The sequence below is a fragment of the Cydia pomonella genome, chromosome 24, assembly GCF_033807575.1.
Source record: "Cydia pomonella isolate Wapato2018A chromosome 24, ilCydPomo1, whole genome shotgun sequence".
Lineage (NCBI taxonomy): Eukaryota > Metazoa > Arthropoda > Insecta > Lepidoptera > Tortricidae > Cydia > Cydia pomonella.
The window spans coordinates 7,582,184-7,599,438 of record NC_084726.1 but is presented as its reverse complement, the minus strand read 5'-3'; the positions used below and the strand labels follow the sequence as shown (position 1 = coordinate 7,599,438).

Sequence of the window (17,255 nt, the reverse complement as noted above, 5' to 3'; positions counted from 1 at the left end):
AAATATTCTATGCCAAAAATGCCTTACATCATTTTCAAACTGCTGGATCGATTTCTTTAAGAACCACCGAGGAAACTCGCTTTCACGTGAAAAAAAACCGCATCAAAATCGGTCCATGCGTTGGAGACGTAGAATGCCACAGATAGATATTGGCGTAAGGCGTCAATCGCATATAAAACAATCCCAATTAAATAAATTGCCGCATTTCATTTTTTGTTTTCTTCAATCTGTATTCTACATAACTATTAAATAAAAAAATCTCTACGCTATAAATAAGCCAAAAAAAATTATTCTATGCCAAAAATGCCTTACATCATTTTCAAACTGCTGGATCGATTTCTTTAAGAACCACCGAGGAAACTCGCTTTCACGTGAAAAAAAACCGCATCAAAATCGGTCCATGCGTTGGAGACGTAGAATGCCACAGATAGATATTGGCGTAAGGCGTCAATCGCATATAAAACAATCCCAATGTAGGCCTGCTAAATTGCAGCGTATTGCGTCTTATGAAGCTGCGACACGTAGGTTAGATACTAAGAATTAAATAACATTCAGGATCATGTCGGTTAACTATGTTGTGAAATTACTATATTTAAGTATATTAATCTTACACAAATTGACTAAGCCTCACACTAAGCTCAAGAAGGCTTACGTTACTCAGACGATGATAAGCGACATTCCAAATTAAAAGGGACCTTATGGCTTCTAGACTAGGTTAAAATATGAGTATATTTGACTTAATTTAATTTAGTTTGAGTTAAACTTTAATCTTACGTTTTAATATAATAATTTAAATGTAATATGATTCTAAGTTGGTCGAAATAAATTTATTTATTTATTTATTATGGCGGTCGGCGCTTACACCATTAATAGCGGTGAACCAATACTAATGCGGTACTCCGCGACGTAAGCGCCAACCGCCATAAGATCCCTTTTGATTTGGACTGTCATATACCCATGACTCAGGAACAAATATCTATGCTGATGCCCTTACCAAGATTCGAACCCAGGACCATCTTATATCAGTATACAAGCTTATCTCGGTTTATATTTGTATTAAAACTGTTATAAATAATGTATCAGATAATTGGACTCTTCTGCTTATTTTTTATCATAATTACTCTTTAATTTTAAAATAAATAGGAGGATCTAAAGTGTTGCTTATTATAAGCGTCTTCACCGCTCTTTTATTTATCTTTACGCTAAAGAAAATCTTATTGTAAAAAGGAAGACACCAGTAAAACGTACAGCAAAACTTATCTTTTATTGTAGTCGATTCTATTGTGATGATAAGCCTAATTAATACCAATATAATTATGTTCTCTGCATTTTACTACATAAAATAACCTACCCCTAGGTTATTTTTAAAGTGAAAGTCATCAATTAGTTCTTAATTTTTTAATAAATTTTCCATGTTTTGTTATTAAACATATAGTAGTAAAATATGTCTTAATTATGTGTCAGTTAAGATAAATATAATGTAGGTATAGGGACCGTGCGCGTTGGAGGATCTGCCATCTTGTGGCCTGAATCGTAACCATAAACATGTACATTTACACGTCACGTGTTTTCTTGCGCATAGTAGGTTCTGCCATCTTGTGGGCTACATCGGAACAATAAAAATCACATTTATTTACGTCTCGCGCCAAAAATCTTGACGACTCCTGTGCTGCCTCCTACAGTTCATGCACGCTCCCTATAGGCAGGTATTATACATAACATAATGATCTATACAATAGGGAATACCCTGTAATTAAGGCATTTAATACCTAATATTGTTTTGTCACTCATAGGGAATGTATTAGTTTACATTATGGTAAAAAAAGGAAACTGCTTTCTAAAACATTGACATAATTATATCTAAGGCACTAAGAATGGTGCTAGTTCAGTGGTGTCACTCGCGAATTCGAGCCTATAGTGCAGTCTAACGTAACTACATATTTGCGACCAATCGCGCGCGTGATGCGAACTCATCAACCAATGCGTTGTGACGTTAGACTGCGCGATTGGCTTGAATTCCTGAGTGACAATACTGAACTAGCACCATTCTTACATATGTCTACGTGCTAAAAGCTCATATTAATACTTAAACCAACAGATTGTTAAATAATAGGTTTACCATTAACTTAGGCAGTTGGTAAGAAATTATGATGGTATGCATAGATTGAAAGTTTAACTGCGTGAGGCTGATTTGTATTATGCTAAGTAACATGCGCGGGCGCACACACGCCGGTGCCATTGTTGGTAAAATTCGTCGCATCGTCTGCGCAAGTCGTATGCAGTGTGTTTCATCTTGACACACCAGAACCTAAATGGTTGCATACTGTGTGGTTAAAGAGGAATTTCGTCCTGCGGACGCTTCGGCTGTGGAATGAGCTCCCTACCGAGGTTTACCTGAGGGGCTACAGTCAGGGTCGGCAATGTGCATGTAATATCATTGGTGTTGCAGGCGTTCATAGGCTACGGTTACTGCTTACCATCAGGCAGGCCGTATGCTTGTTTGCCCCTGACTTGGTATAAAAAAACCTATTTCCCAAAAGTCAGCTATGTTCTTTTAGAAAATCATTACACAAATTCTTTACCAACTGCCTCAGATATGAGGCAAACTTAAACAGTGTGAGAAATATTAAATTTAGTATCAATCATTAATACTTTTATGAGATTGCTTGCACGCTGGAAGTGTTTCTCAGACTGGAGATGCCGCCAATAACTAGGGTTTTGTTGAACCACCAGAAGAGAGTCAGTAAGACTGCAAACACAATATCTGCACCATTGTTCAGGAAATTTCACGATTTTTACACATTAAAACTTAATACGTGAATAACTCTCGTTTCTATAAGTTAGTAATCATACTTTACTCTACATAACACATTCACTGCCGGGAACCCACCTGGTGGGCGCTCGTGAACTTTGTTCAGATGCCGGACAACCCGCTGGGCGGGTTGTTTTGTACGCAGCTATAGACCACCGGTTTCTGGTGTAGTGCACCGGTTGTTATCTGGCAGTGAATGTGTTAATAATAATTAGTTTTTTTTAGCATTAGAAAAAGTGTGAATAACCTTGATGTGTCTCTGTTGAAAAACACTAAAAAAAGTAACCATTACTTATGAAACCAAAATAATGTAATATGATTGTATATGCTATGTATAATTCTTACACATTTGCTGTGACTGATTTTCAAAAGTATTTTTCATTAAAAAGAAACATTGAGATTGCTTACCTTCTTTCTTTTGCTAAAAAAAAAACAAGTATAGATAGTAATTCACGGTAAAACACAGCCAATAATAACTATTGAAAAAAAGAGTAAGGGCCAGTATAGATGGTCTGCAATTTACATGGGAACCGCACACTTTCCTTACAAATTGCAATTGGGTTACAGTCTGTCTGTACAGCTCTAAGTAGATAATTCCTGATGAGTGTTAGATAAGCATGTATTTTACTCGAACAATATTCAAAAACAAAACAATACATAATGTCATGACTCATAGTCGATAATCATTCTCACCTGAGCTTGATTTCAAAAATAATATAATTTTTAAAAAGGATACGTATGACAACCTTTTCCCAAGGCTCCACCATGTACAATTCAGTCGCCAATAAATATCTTTGGTACCAATAACTAAAAAAGATTTGGATCTTTTCCATTAAAGACATCTTAGTGGGACACTTGTTTTCGAATGTCCAATGTTATAAGACTGTTATCGGTGTTGTAGATTACTGGTTGGGGGCATCAAACAATGAGTTACTACAGCTATAATCGCGTATAATGTTATTTAAATTGTTAATGTAAGCAACAAAAAAAGGTTACTTGAAATAATACGCCTTGATATTGAACGTCTGACATTGACATAATATGACTGATACGATATGAATGACAGCTGTCAATTTTTTTCGGCGCTTCGGTTGCCCATACATATATACTGTTTATCGTTTATCCATGTTTATCATAGATTATAGGATCACATAGATGTGTTATACGCGTACGCCTGTGAGGGACCGACAATACGTAACAATGCGCAAAATTAAAAACACGTTTACAGTACATATGGGGCTACTTTATAGCACTAGTGCGAGAAGTAGCATATTATATTACTGTGTCGAACATTGAAAGGGCCATATGTACTGTAAAACGTTGTACGATACATGTGCGAATAGGTAATTCGCAACTCGTGTCGATTTAAAACACTCCCTTCGGTCGTGTTTTAATTTATCGCCACTCGTTTCGAATTTCCTATTTTTCGCACTTGTATCGTAATGTACTATTTAATATTCCTGACAACATACTAAAAAACAACCTACGTAATTTGGTCGGGTTATTTCTTGCCCACCATAAACCGTACTAAAATTTACGGTGGGGAATAAAAAAAAATGAGACTGACAAGGACAAACAATCATAGCGCTTTCTCTGCTACTCCTACTGAAAGTTTTATCAGAGTATCTCGTTCGGTCATCTGCCGGCTCTATCATTTCATCTCTATGCTTATTGCACCTCGATGTTTATTTATTAAGGGCGTTTTGTTTCTTATTTTTGCAGTAGTCTGTTTTTACAATAGGTATTATGCAAACTTAATAAATATTATGCAAACCTCTGCGTAGGGGGCGCGCAACTGGCACAAACAGTAAACTAACCGCCTTGACGCATCAGTGTCATACGTATTTATTCGTAATATTTTTTTTATAGTATATTGTTCTTTAACATCAAGGATTTATAAGAATGAGACTGGGCCATTGCTGCACTCCCGCCCACTTAAAAAAAATCCATGTTCCAGACTCCTCTCTGTGTGAATGTGGAGTAGACGAAGGTGACTAAAATCACATTTTCTTTGCTTGTCCTTTATATAAACATGATGTGGATCTCTTAAGTTTAAAAGTTTCTTTTCCTACTCACATTTTCGAGTTGTTGCAAATTAAGGATAGGGACACTTTGGTGGCCCTAGTTTCTTTTTGTAATCTTAACAAATTAAAGATTTAATTTCAATTGGCTCATTTATTCCTAGTTACTTATATATTGTACTAATGTTTTGATTTTTCTTTACATCTAAATTTACTATCGTTCCTACATTCTCATTTGGATTAGCAACCTTGTGTTTGATAAAAATTCGCGCCCCCGAAATACGTTTGTTATCATATATAAATCGACATGACACTGGCAATCAACAGTAAGCCATATTAAAATAAAAAAAAACATCAAGGATACACGGAGAGAGGACTGGACTGCTAGCTTTCGTAAAATGTTATAACAGACAACTTTTCAGATGAGCCACTAAACAAAATGTATTTTAAGCAAGAATATACTCGTCATTAAATTAATATTATTGTACCCTTGTCGTGGTTTGTTATCGGGTTGTGCTATTTGTGGCAATACTGTCAAACGAAGCGTCTGTTATTCCCCGTTCTGTATATTAGTATATTTCATGTCATCCACGATCACGCGCAGATTTGTCAAATCTAACCTTTATTAACATGACTATACGATTCAAAGTACACGTCGTAGTTAATGACATGATGTATATGTTTACTTGAATAAAGTCGGTTGCTTTCTCGCTATCTGATAAGAATTCAAAGATTATTGGTACAAAGTCTAAGATAGATATTGCAATAGGGATGATGACACGTGTTGAATTTTATAACTAAAGTATTTTATAGTAAAATATATAGCAAATAGCAAATTATCACAATAATGTGCATATATGTACGTATATTAAAATAATATACTTACATATGGAAATGATAAAAAATACAGGACTAGAAAGTTTCAAAATTTAGTTTACAGTACATATGGGGCTACTTTTTAGCACTAGTGCGAGAAGTAGCATATTACGTTACTGTGTCGAACATTTAAAGGGCCATATGTACTGTAAAACGTTGTACGATACATGTGCGAATAGGTAATTCGCAACTCGTGTCGATTTAAAACACTCCCTTCGGTCGTGTTTTAATTTATCGCCACTCGTTTCGAATTTCCTATTTTTCGCACTTGTATCGTAATGTACTATTTTATTTATTTATTTGGGGATCCAACAACTGTGACATGAACATTAAAAAACTCTCTTTTATTACAAGTGCGAGTCGGACTCGGTCACCGAGAGGGTTCCGTACTTTTTAGTATTTGTTGTTATAGCGGCAACAGAAATACATCATCTGTGAAAATTTTAACTGTCTAACTATCACGGTTCATGAAATACAGCCTGGTGACAGGCGGAAGTACGGACGGACAGCGGAGACGGATTTTACCATTTGGGTACGGAACCCTAATTATAGTAGATACAGATATTTTTCCATTGAAAAAGGTAAAAAGTAATAATACCATTCGATTCCTTACATTTCAAACTTATATAAACGACCAACAAAATCGCAATATGCTTGTTTTCAATATTAAGATGGATTCTCAGTCGGACCGTGACGTCACGTTCAATTATCGTTTTGTTAGGAGCGTTTCATGAGTGAAATACGACTGTCGGACTTTGACTATCATTTCTGACTTTTGTATTGCTTTAATGCATAATCGTAAAACCAAACCTGATCGGCTGATACTATTAATGAAAAAATCGTCATCAAGCCTATAGTGGTACATTGTAAACACATTCACCAGACTGCGTGATTGTTGCTCTTTCGAGTGATGAGACTCATGACTAAGCGAATGGCAAACACTGGTGTTTGAATGCCGAAAAGCTAGTGCGCTCTCTTCTATTCACCTCGTTATTCCTCGTACAATGCAAGAACGTACTAAGATGTCAATCTCGCAAAAGGCGGGTGTCATACAAAATGTCTATGTTGCTCAAAAGGCAATAAAGGGTTGTATTGTGCTTGGAGTTTCTAAGAGACTACTCACTACGTACGACTCCACTAGTCGGCTGACTTACCGGCCATCCGGGCGTCGATTGGCCAAATATATAGTCATTATATATTTTTATATTTATTTATTTATTTCCCATATAGGTATACAAGATACACTTATGTCCGTTCATTATACACAACTAATACAAACCTATTTTCGGGTTGTACTCTTTAGATCATGAAATTCATAAAGATAAACAACTTATACCTTCATTGTCAGTCCGATCGAAAGTAACTTTCCATCGGAACTGGGAAGAACCGCAGTATCACCAGATCATGTTGCCACATGCAAAAACTATATCGGTGTGCCGGGTAAGTACCTATACGTCTAAATGTAAGTACTATATATTAGTATATTCTTGTAATCTGTGAAGGTATATAAACAATTTCCTGAGGCATGAAGAATCAGTTCTACCGAGTAATCAACTCTGTTCAGTACGAGATAAAATAAACAGTGAGTACCTTTTTTATTCAACAAGATGGACAGCTCTAGTTTCTTAGGGCCGGGTAGGTAGCGAACGAAACGGTAATGTCTCTCAATAACTCTTCCTTATAAGTGCGACGGAGAGACATTAGCGTTTCGTTCGCTACGGCGCAAACGATTTGCACCTTGACTAGGCCCCCTGCTTTAGACGGTTACAGATCAGCTGGAAACAATCCATTTAGGAAAATAATTGCATTTCTTATTGTGTATTTAATTCCAAACATACTTTCCTCTATTGTATTTCATCAAAGAGAGAGAGAGAGAGAATTATAATTATTTAAAGTAATCAGGGAAAAATTTCCCGCTTCGAGTTATATTCGAACTTGAGAACTTTAAAAACACCGATCCGATGTCTCTTAACCAACTGATCTGCCAAGGCTTAGGTACCAGAAGCATGCTTCTCAATTCCTTCCTTTTTGTTTACACGCCTTAGAGCGTTTTCACATTGTCCGATCCGATGTCGGCTGTCGGAAGGACGTAGATTGTAAAATATATGTGCTCCTTTGTTTTTATTTATGCATTTACTAAATCATTATTACTAAAAAACGGACTTCATGCCATATGGCACTCTCCCGCGGCTTTTTTGTCATGAACACCTTCCAACATCCGATATCGGATGGTGCTTCCGACAGTTTTATATAAATAAATAAACATTTATTGCAGAATTAAATTTCCATGTTTTTATATAGTATATACTTATTACTAAACCTATGTTAATAACTATTTTATAATGTAGTACTTACATTGACTATTCATGCATGCATTGAAGGCTACTCCAGTACTGCCAGAAAGCGCCATCTACCCTGACCGTGTGCGTGTGCGCGTGTGTGTGTGTGTGTGTGGGGGGTGTTTTAGCTATATCCTACACCCGATATCGGATCGGAAAATGTGAAAACGTTCTTAGGGAGGCGCATAGCGACATCTATCGTAAGAATGTTCTGTCTTAACGGCCCCGGACCGGTTAGAGCGATTCGAAAGGTCGCAAGTCCAAGTTTTCCCATTAGTAGAAAAAGCTTATTAAATATACAGAAAATACAAAATTATGTTGTAAATTATTTTGTATGGCAACTTGGCATCAAAAATATTTATTCTGGATCCTTATTTTATTTTAAAGACTTTCGATGACAGACCAACACCATAGGGTTGAAGCGAAAAGCAACGGACGGGTGGACAGAGATAGAGATGGGAGAGAATTTGCCAGACAGATGAACATAGCCAGACTGTAAGGATACTAGGAACCCTTGACCACTAAATCCCAGAAACTTATATTAAAAAAATTATTTAAGCTTTTATTTAACTTGAAAGGTATGTGTTCGATTTAAATCGTGCGAAATTAGACGAACTTCCCAATTATTCGATTGAACTTAAATTTCACATACATTTGTATTTGTCACATACTTGGGTGATAATGGAATATTATGGTACGATCGATCTGATGATGGACACAGAAGGTAACCATAGGATCTCCGTGGTAAAACAATGTGTTTGTTTGGGTTTGTTAGAATTGTCTCAATGAGTATTAGTTCCCTGTTGAAAGAAAAATACAGTCCGCGATAAATCATGTATAAAATTTTTTTTTTTTTTTACAAAGTACTTATTGTAAATTACTTTATTTCAGAAATGCCACCCACACCTGGCCAAACTTCTGGAAAGCCGCCAACTGTAGCTGGTGTTGCTGGACTCGCTGCTGGTAGTGCTGTGGCCGGAGTTATTGGATCTCTTGTCGGGTGGGCTTCGGGCCAGGGTGGAAAAAATAAGTAGTTATTTACTGTTCTTGCAGCATTATGATGATTGTATGAAATAAAAAATAGGAATAAATATGTTGTTTTTTTTATAAGTACAAAAATACTTAAATCTTTCTTGGTCTCGCTTCACACACCTTACAAATCAGTCGTCCTAGCTGGCTGCCTAACTAGGATCCAAAAAAATCCTATTTAGTGCAGTCAGACTCTTCCTATATAAAGGCGGGTACACTTACGATTTAGGATTCTGAATTAAGTAACATGTGTGAAGTGCTTTACAAATATTTATTAATGTGTAAGTTTAAATGTGTGTTAGTTGAATTATACACAGATTTTAAAACAAAAGTTGTCATTCATGTGAGCATAAAGTGTGTCTAAAGGCCCATCCAGACGGAATGATCAAATTGACCAAGTTTATCTGAAAATAAATTGGCGTCAATTTCATCTAGCGTCCACATGTACACAATTTAATCACCAATCTTAGATCAAAATAAAACAAATGCTCTCAAACGCGCAAACTAATGTCGAAAATTGGCATTCTTTCGTCCGTACCTCTGTTTGATCAGTCGTAATCTTACAATCGAATGTGAGCCAATTTCATTTTTGCGTTCACACCACCTGATTTCAGCAGACAATTTTATCAGATCAGGGAAAAAATAGTTACGTCTGGACTGACCTTAAGCTAACTTTGCACCGACATAACAAAGTAAGGAGTGTCATTATTTAACGAAATATTTTCATAGAAATTTGACATTAATGATGGCAATGCAATCATTACACATGGTACGCAGAATTCGATTAGACTTGCGTGTCTATAGGCACAATGGTGGTCGACTTGCGGAAAATGCTCAGAAGCACTAACTAGATTGTCCGTCTCTAGCATGTTTATTAATTTTGAAATGGCAACACCGGGCGAAACTATCGAGGTTATTTCTACAGACTGATATCATATATATGCTACGCTCATACAAGTATAGTATGTATTATGTAGTAGTTACTTATAATTATCTACGTCAGTGTTGCCAGGCGTACGATAATTATCGTACATGTACGATAATTTGGGCTCCGTTACGATGTATGTTCCAAAAAGCATTGTCGTACGTATTTGAAGCAAAATATGACACTTTCCCTCAGAAATAGGCCACAATTTCTTTTCAGGGACCTTTTGGGTGTTCGGCTTCTTGGTGTCAGTCAAAAATGTCGAAATTTCCTGTAAGCCGTTCGGATCTGTCACAAACATATAAAAATATTAAACTGATGTTTTAGCATTTTAGACGAATATTTACATCGGACCATAGCTTATTTTGCAAGAAATTTTAGGGGTAGTGCTGTTTTGACAGGCATACGATTTTTTTCATCGGATCGATAATTTTAGAACTCAAATACGATAATTCTCTTCCACTAACCTGGCAACACTGATCTACGTATTATTTCAGTGTCTGCGGAATGTCGACTAAACCACTCGCCAACGGAGTGCATTTGTTTATTTAGTGTAATTGTGTAATATTGCGGTAAGTGTTTTTTATTAATCGGTTTTATTTAGCTTGACCAGTTTGTTTGTTTATTTATTACAAATGTAACTATGTATGTAGTGGGAATAACCCGACAAAAGGTGGCGATAGGAACTCTGTGATAAAACAACGCGACCTAATTGTGTTAGGGGTTTTTAGAATTGTCTCGATGAGCACTAATTGCCCGTGGAAAGAAAAGTGCCAAATACTTATTTTATTCTATAAACAGAAGAGGTTACGTCGATGTCCAAATGTGTCTTATTAGCCAAAAGGGTACCTGTACCTACCGAGGTACTTTTTTTCGGTTGTATTTGTCAATATAACTGTTGTAAATGGTATGACGGGAGGATTAAGTCAAAAACACGTATTGACGACAGTGTGGTAGCTATTTGTGTGCTATATTAATGACTAATCGGGCGCGTTTACTACAATAACAAAAGCAAAAAGAATATATAGATTCAATAAAAAAGAAAGATCTGTATTTCGTGCTTTTCGCATTCATAAAAAGTATAGCGCCAATTACATCCACCCTTCTCGATATCAGGCCCGAAATCAGTCCCGATTTCGGGCTTGATAATCGTTTTCCGTTTCACGGAATATCAGGACATCGTTAACAATATTTTAAATGTAAAAAATACTTTAATTGATAATATCTCTAATTGAGATAAACACAACCTACAATCTCGAATCTTAATAATAATCAAGCAATTTTAAACGGTGAGGGTTATGTTGCACAATATTTTATTATTTTACATTTCTCATGCTCTGAATGAGTCATTGTTGTTCTATGATGTGCGCAAAAAGTGATACGTTTTGCGCGCCATATCTTTTATTCTCCTTTAATATATTCGCTTATTTACGCATCATCTTATGACACTATTACACTTTGTCATGATAAGTAGAGTTAACTTGTGGTGATATAACATCTTATACATTCTTTGGTTTCAGATATGGAAGGGGACGCGAATAATGCAGCACCTGATGCCGTCGTTGGAGAAGTCATTCATAATGGTATCAGAATAGGTAAATACCGTACTTTAGGTATACAATTTTACCCTTACACTCACTGACAGAGTAGGCAAAAGACATTTTTTTTTCCGCCAGTTATCGGCTTGGAGAAATTTTGCCGTGAATTAAATTGAAATATTGTTTTGTGAAGGTGCAGGTGTCGCTAGGCCGGTTCAGCGAGTGGTCGGTGCAGCGACCGGCACGGCTGTGGGAGCGGCCGTGGGTGGGCTGTCCGGCGGCCCGGCGGGCGCCGTCGTCGGCGGCGTTGTCGGATACTTCGTCAGCCGTCAAGCCGTCAGGGATGACCATCAGGATTAACGTAGGTTTAAGGCATTCCACACAATTTAGCTTGATATTTGGCTTGGTCGTATCGTTACCGTGACATGGGCGTATGGTGAAAAATCATCACTATTCATTATTTTTTATTATGAGAGTTCTTGTAGTAATGAAACGGCCACATATTTTGACTAAGGTGTAGAGTTTGTGAAGTTAAGGCTTGTAGAAGTTGTAGAGTTAGAAGCTTGGCTCTACAAGAGAACTGATAATTTTTTGACAGTGCGAGTGGTTTCGTCTTTGCAACATTTTCCATGAAAAAGGTTTTGGTGGGATTTCGCTTCTTTTTGTAAGATGCTTATGACAATCTTCCATCCCCTAATTTAAAGAGTTGAGGCATCTTTTATACAATGTGTTTTTACTAATTCCCCATAAAAAAATCAATCCCCTTTTCCCCCTGACGCCCTTTTTCACCTTTTCACCCTTACGGGGTGATTTTGGGGTTGAAACTATTATGTCCCCTTCCCTATAACAAAAACTATCTAAATACCAAATTTCAACTAAATCCGTTCAGCGGTTATTGATTCCCCATACAAAATTCCAGCCCTCCTTTCACGTCCTTTAGGGCCTAAAAAATTTAAATTTTAGAATGTTTTTGTTATTTGTGTACTGATTATAGCTTACATACTAAATTTCAGCTTTCTAGGACTTCAGGGTTTTGATGACTGAATGAGTCAGTGACGAAATCGTTTTTTGTTTATGAATAAAATCGAAAGTACATAAGTTCACTATAAAATATTTTATCGCGAGAATTTTGTTTATCTGGTATAATTCAAACCGTTGGGTTTAAAAAGACGTCAAAGCGCTTCGAGAAAAGGTAGGTAGTGCCTTTGCGCTTGGTTTGACTCCTCTTGGCCCCCGCCAAGTAATGCCCCCAGATTAAGGATCAAGGGAAAATAATACTACGTGACGCGAATTTTCACAATTTTGTATTCCCCTTTAACCCTTCGGTGACCGCTCGTAGAATTTGCCGAGGCACCCCCAATTTAATTTGTTTCCAAAATAAGCTGTTTTAATTCACTTCATATTGATGATATGTTTATTTTGCAGGAGCAGACGAGACTACGACACATACGTACGGAATGTCAAACAGAATTATATAAATATATACATGCATAGAGATAAAGAACGATAAGCGTGACCATCTGTTGCTTTGAACTACTTAATAAATAAAGTGATTATATTGAAACAGTGTAATTTGAATAAATGTATACTTCAATCGATAGCTGGATCAATTATTTAAATCTCAATTAGGTATCCCATCTAGGGAATGTCATCTCGATCTCGTGAAATCTCGAGCGAATTTTCAAGATTCAATCTCGTTGACAGAAAATATCGGACTTTACAAACTTGATCGAGAACTCGAATAATATTTTTGAGATACAAGCGAGATTGAAAAATTGACGCTTGTATATAACTTTGTTTTGACCCAGGAACGAAAAGAATTTTGATCCAGGTACTGATATTAAATGGGACTGGTTTTGACTAACGATAAAAGCGCTATGGCGCGTTTTGTGCGAAAGAATTGGGTGGACTAAGCGTGCTCACAATTAACCATTTATATGATTTTGGATCGGTTATCCTTTATTTTTCTGTATGTCAAGTACACTAAATAGCTAGTTATATAATGAATGTTTTTAGGCATTTTCTTCTTTCAACCCCTTTTTCACCACCTTAGGGGATGAATTTGCAAAAACGCTGAAATTTGTTTTCTTGTATTTTAATATTTTTACGAAGTTTTGAATTCCTAGCTTAAAATAAAACTTGAACCCCATACAAACTTTCATCCCCTTTTTAACCCCCTTAGGGGTTGAATTTCTCAAAATTGCTTCTCAACTCTTGTACTTTTTATAAATGCAACCTAGTGTGTAAATTTCAATATTCTAGCATTTGCAGTTTCGGCTCTGCGTTCATGAGTCAGTCAATCAGTTAGGACACGTGCATTTATATATATATACTAGCTGTTGCCCGCGACTTCGGACGCGTGCATTTGTATGTTAGTGGTTATATACATGAGCATATAATATTATGCCGCAAAAGGTAGCAGTAGGGACGGTTAATCACTTGTTAATAATTATACAACGCATGAGATTTGTCTGACACAACCTACGAAGTTTCAAGCCCCTAAGTGAAAAATTGTTCTCGATATAATCCCTCTCAATCCTTTAAGAAGATTTTCAATTTTTTTTCACTAATTTAGGGGATTAATACAAACTTTCAATGAACGCCATTTTAACTCCCTTGGGGAATTAATTTCCAAAAACGCTGAAGTCACTTTTCTTGTTTCCTATTATTGTGTCTTATTGTTTACGACATTTCAAGATCACGAATTACAAAAAAATTCATTCCCGATGCAAACTTACAACCCTTTTTTCACTAACTTAGGGAATGAATTGTCAAAAAAGGTGATATGTCTCAGTTTTCGTCTATTTCTATATAGAGGTAATGCCTGTTAACCAAGTTTTAAGTTCCTAGCTTAAAAGAAAACTCGTGCCACATATAAATTTCTGTCTCCTTTTTAACCCCCTTAGGGGTTGAATTATCAAGAACGTTAAAATTACCTTTTTTAATCTTCCATCATGTTTTTCTATGAAGTTTTTAAGTATTTGTAATGGGTTCAAACTTTCAACCCCTATTTAACCCTTTTAGGAGAAGAATTTTTACAAACGCTCAAATTATTTTTGTTTTATTCTAATAATATGCCCATATACAAAGTTTCAAGTCCCGCACTCAAATAAATGTTTGACCTCCATACAAACTTTCAACCCGTTTTTCACTAGCTTGGGGGATGAATTTTCAAAAACTCTTAAAATAGTTTTCTTTTCTTTTAATGAAGTACCAATTTACGAAATTACAAGTTCCTAGCTTAAGTTAAATTTTAAACCTGATACAAATTATCAACCCCTTTTTAACCCATTTTGGGGATGAATTTTTAAAAACGCTGATATAATTTTACTTGCATTCTAATAATATGTCGTGATACAACGATTCAAGTCCCGCACTCACAAAAATGTTTGATCTACATACAAAATTTCAACCCCTTTTTCACCACCTTGAAGGATGAATTTTCAAAAACGCTGAAATTATTTTTCTTCTTTTTTAATCAAATATCTGTTTACATCGTGAGGAAACCTGCACACATCTGCGAAGAAATTCAAAGGTGTATGTGAAGTCCCCAATCCGCATTGGGCTAGCGTGGGGACTATAGCCCGAGCCCTCTTGCACATGAAAGGAGGCCTGTGCCCAGCAGTGGGACGTATATAGGCTGAATTATTATTTATTATTATTTATCTGTTTACGAAGTTTCAAGTCCCTAGGTTAAACTAAATTTTGAACCCCATACAAACTGTCAACCTACATTTAACCCTTTTAGGGGATGAGTTTTTAAAAACGCTGAAATACTCTTTTTTCCAATACTAACAATATGCCTTTATACAAAGTTTCGAGTCCTGCACTCAAAAAATGTTTGATCTCCATACAAACTTTCAACCCCATTTTCACCAGTTTGAGGGACGAATTTTCAAGAACGCTGAAATTACGTTTTCTTCTATTTTAATAAAATCCCTTTTTACAAAGTGTCAAGTTCCTAGCTTATAATAAAACTTGAACCCCATACAACTTTCATCCCCTTTTTAACCCCCTTAGAGTATGAATTTCTCAAAATCGCTTCTGAGCTCTTGTACCTAAGTGTAACCTAGTGTGTCAATTTCAACTTTCTAGCATTTGTAGTTTCGGCTCTGCGTTGATGAGTCAGTCAGGACACGTGCATTTATATATATAGAATATAGAATTATGTTGGATACGATACTTCATGTAAAAATACTAATTTACATGTGCCGAACGATGTTTCCCGCTCTAACCCATAGCCGCGTTCTTATCGGACGTACGTTGATTAGCTTGTTAACAGAACAGGGAACCCCCGCAATATAGCTCAAATGTTGCCACATCTGTAAAATCTAAAGCCCTGTACTCACAGGCCCTCTAGTCTTTCTAATGTCCTAGAATTCATAAAAGGCCTGTTTTAAACTGAAGTTACTTACAAATTCGCCGGTTACCTGTTTTTTCTAACCATATCCGTTAAAAAGAGAGCTATATATATTGTAAATTGTAGCATAGTAAAACGCGCCCGTTATTTACACGCTATTATGTAAAGCGCTTAAATGACGCAGCGCCCGCGCATTGACTTGGACATTAAGAGGTTATATTGTGTAGCTATTTCAGATCGTTGCGAGCTGTACGTGGAACCGACTGTTGATCAGACTTGTGCATCAGAGCATAATATACAAGTAAGTGCTCATTTAAAATATTGCAAAAAATATGAATTATTGTTTATTAATTATTGTTCAGTCTCCATTCAGACAACATTGAATAAATTGAATTCGACTTTATTGAATAAATTATCCGTAGTCTTCACTATTCCAGTCAAGTTTTCGATGTCTTGCACAACATCAGTTAGATATTTCTTATAGCGATTTTTAAATTGTTTGTGATTGGATCGTTCTTCCTGATCCTTTTACCTATAATTATATTTAGATATGTAGATTCGTAACGAATAACAAATAAGACCGTCTAATGAGATAAATAATTAATCGATTTATGTATTCTTTAATTCTACTAAAAAATTAGGGTTTAGTATTTAATATATACATATTTAGTATTTAATAGATAAAGATATAGGACCGTATTTAAAAACAAAAATCTGGAAGCAAATTTCAGTTTCTATGAATATCAGTCTATGTCGTTGCATACACTTAGCCTTTCCGACACTTGGATAATATTGTCCCTATAGGATAAATACTAGGTGTACTGAGCAATCAATTTATGTACATATCATTTTCATAATCATCCTCCATACTTCCATACTAATATTACAAATGCGAACGAAAGTGTGTGTCTGTTCTGTTACCTCTTCACGCTTAAAGCGCTGAACCGATTTAGATGAAATTTAGTATAGGGATAATTTGAGTCCCGGGAAAGGACAAAGAGTAGTTTTTATCCCAGAAATCATCCTTTAAGGGGGTGAAACGGAGGGTAGAAATTTGTATCAGTAATCAATAATTTCTTAAGTAGGGAATAAAACTCAATATTATTATTATTAATTCCATTTCCACGCAGACGAAGTTGCGGGCTAAAACTAGTTATGAATATTTTTAGAACACGACGATGCCTGATGATGTCTGATGACTCACATCAGTATGGTATGGTCTGTATGTTGTGCCGATAGTGTTGATATAAGAATAAGCTAACAGGGAATTTTGTACCTTGGTATAGTGCTCATGAAGTATAATTTTGTTTGCATAGTTGTCTCTTTGTTCCATCATATCATTTTAAAAACGAATC

General features: G+C 35.9%; 1 protein-coding gene and 2 long non-coding RNA genes across 4 annotated transcripts in view; all 3 read left to right on the top strand.

The window, feature by feature from the left end:
- The window catches only part of LOC133530962 (m7GpppX diphosphatase), a 52,124-nt gene that overhangs the window by 5,969 nt on the left and 28,900 nt on the right, over positions 1 to 17,255 (top strand). The gene's annotated exons all lie outside the window — the stretch shown is intronic.
- LOC133531103 (uncharacterized) lies at positions 7,197 to 9,139 on the top strand. Its single transcript, XR_009801454.1, has 2 exons — positions 7,197 to 7,291; positions 8,940 to 9,139. It is a non-coding gene; the product is annotated as an uncharacterized LOC133531103 (long non-coding RNA).
- LOC133531102 (uncharacterized) lies at positions 10,457 to 13,138 on the top strand. 2 transcript variants are annotated; one of them, XR_009801452.1, is made up of 4 exons: positions 10,457 to 10,574; positions 11,523 to 11,597; positions 11,734 to 11,901; positions 12,966 to 13,138. It is a non-coding gene; the product is annotated as an uncharacterized LOC133531102 (long non-coding RNA). The 2 variants fall into 2 exon arrangements; XR_009801453.1 differs by lacking the exon at positions 10,457 to 10,574 and adding an exon at positions 11,273 to 11,291.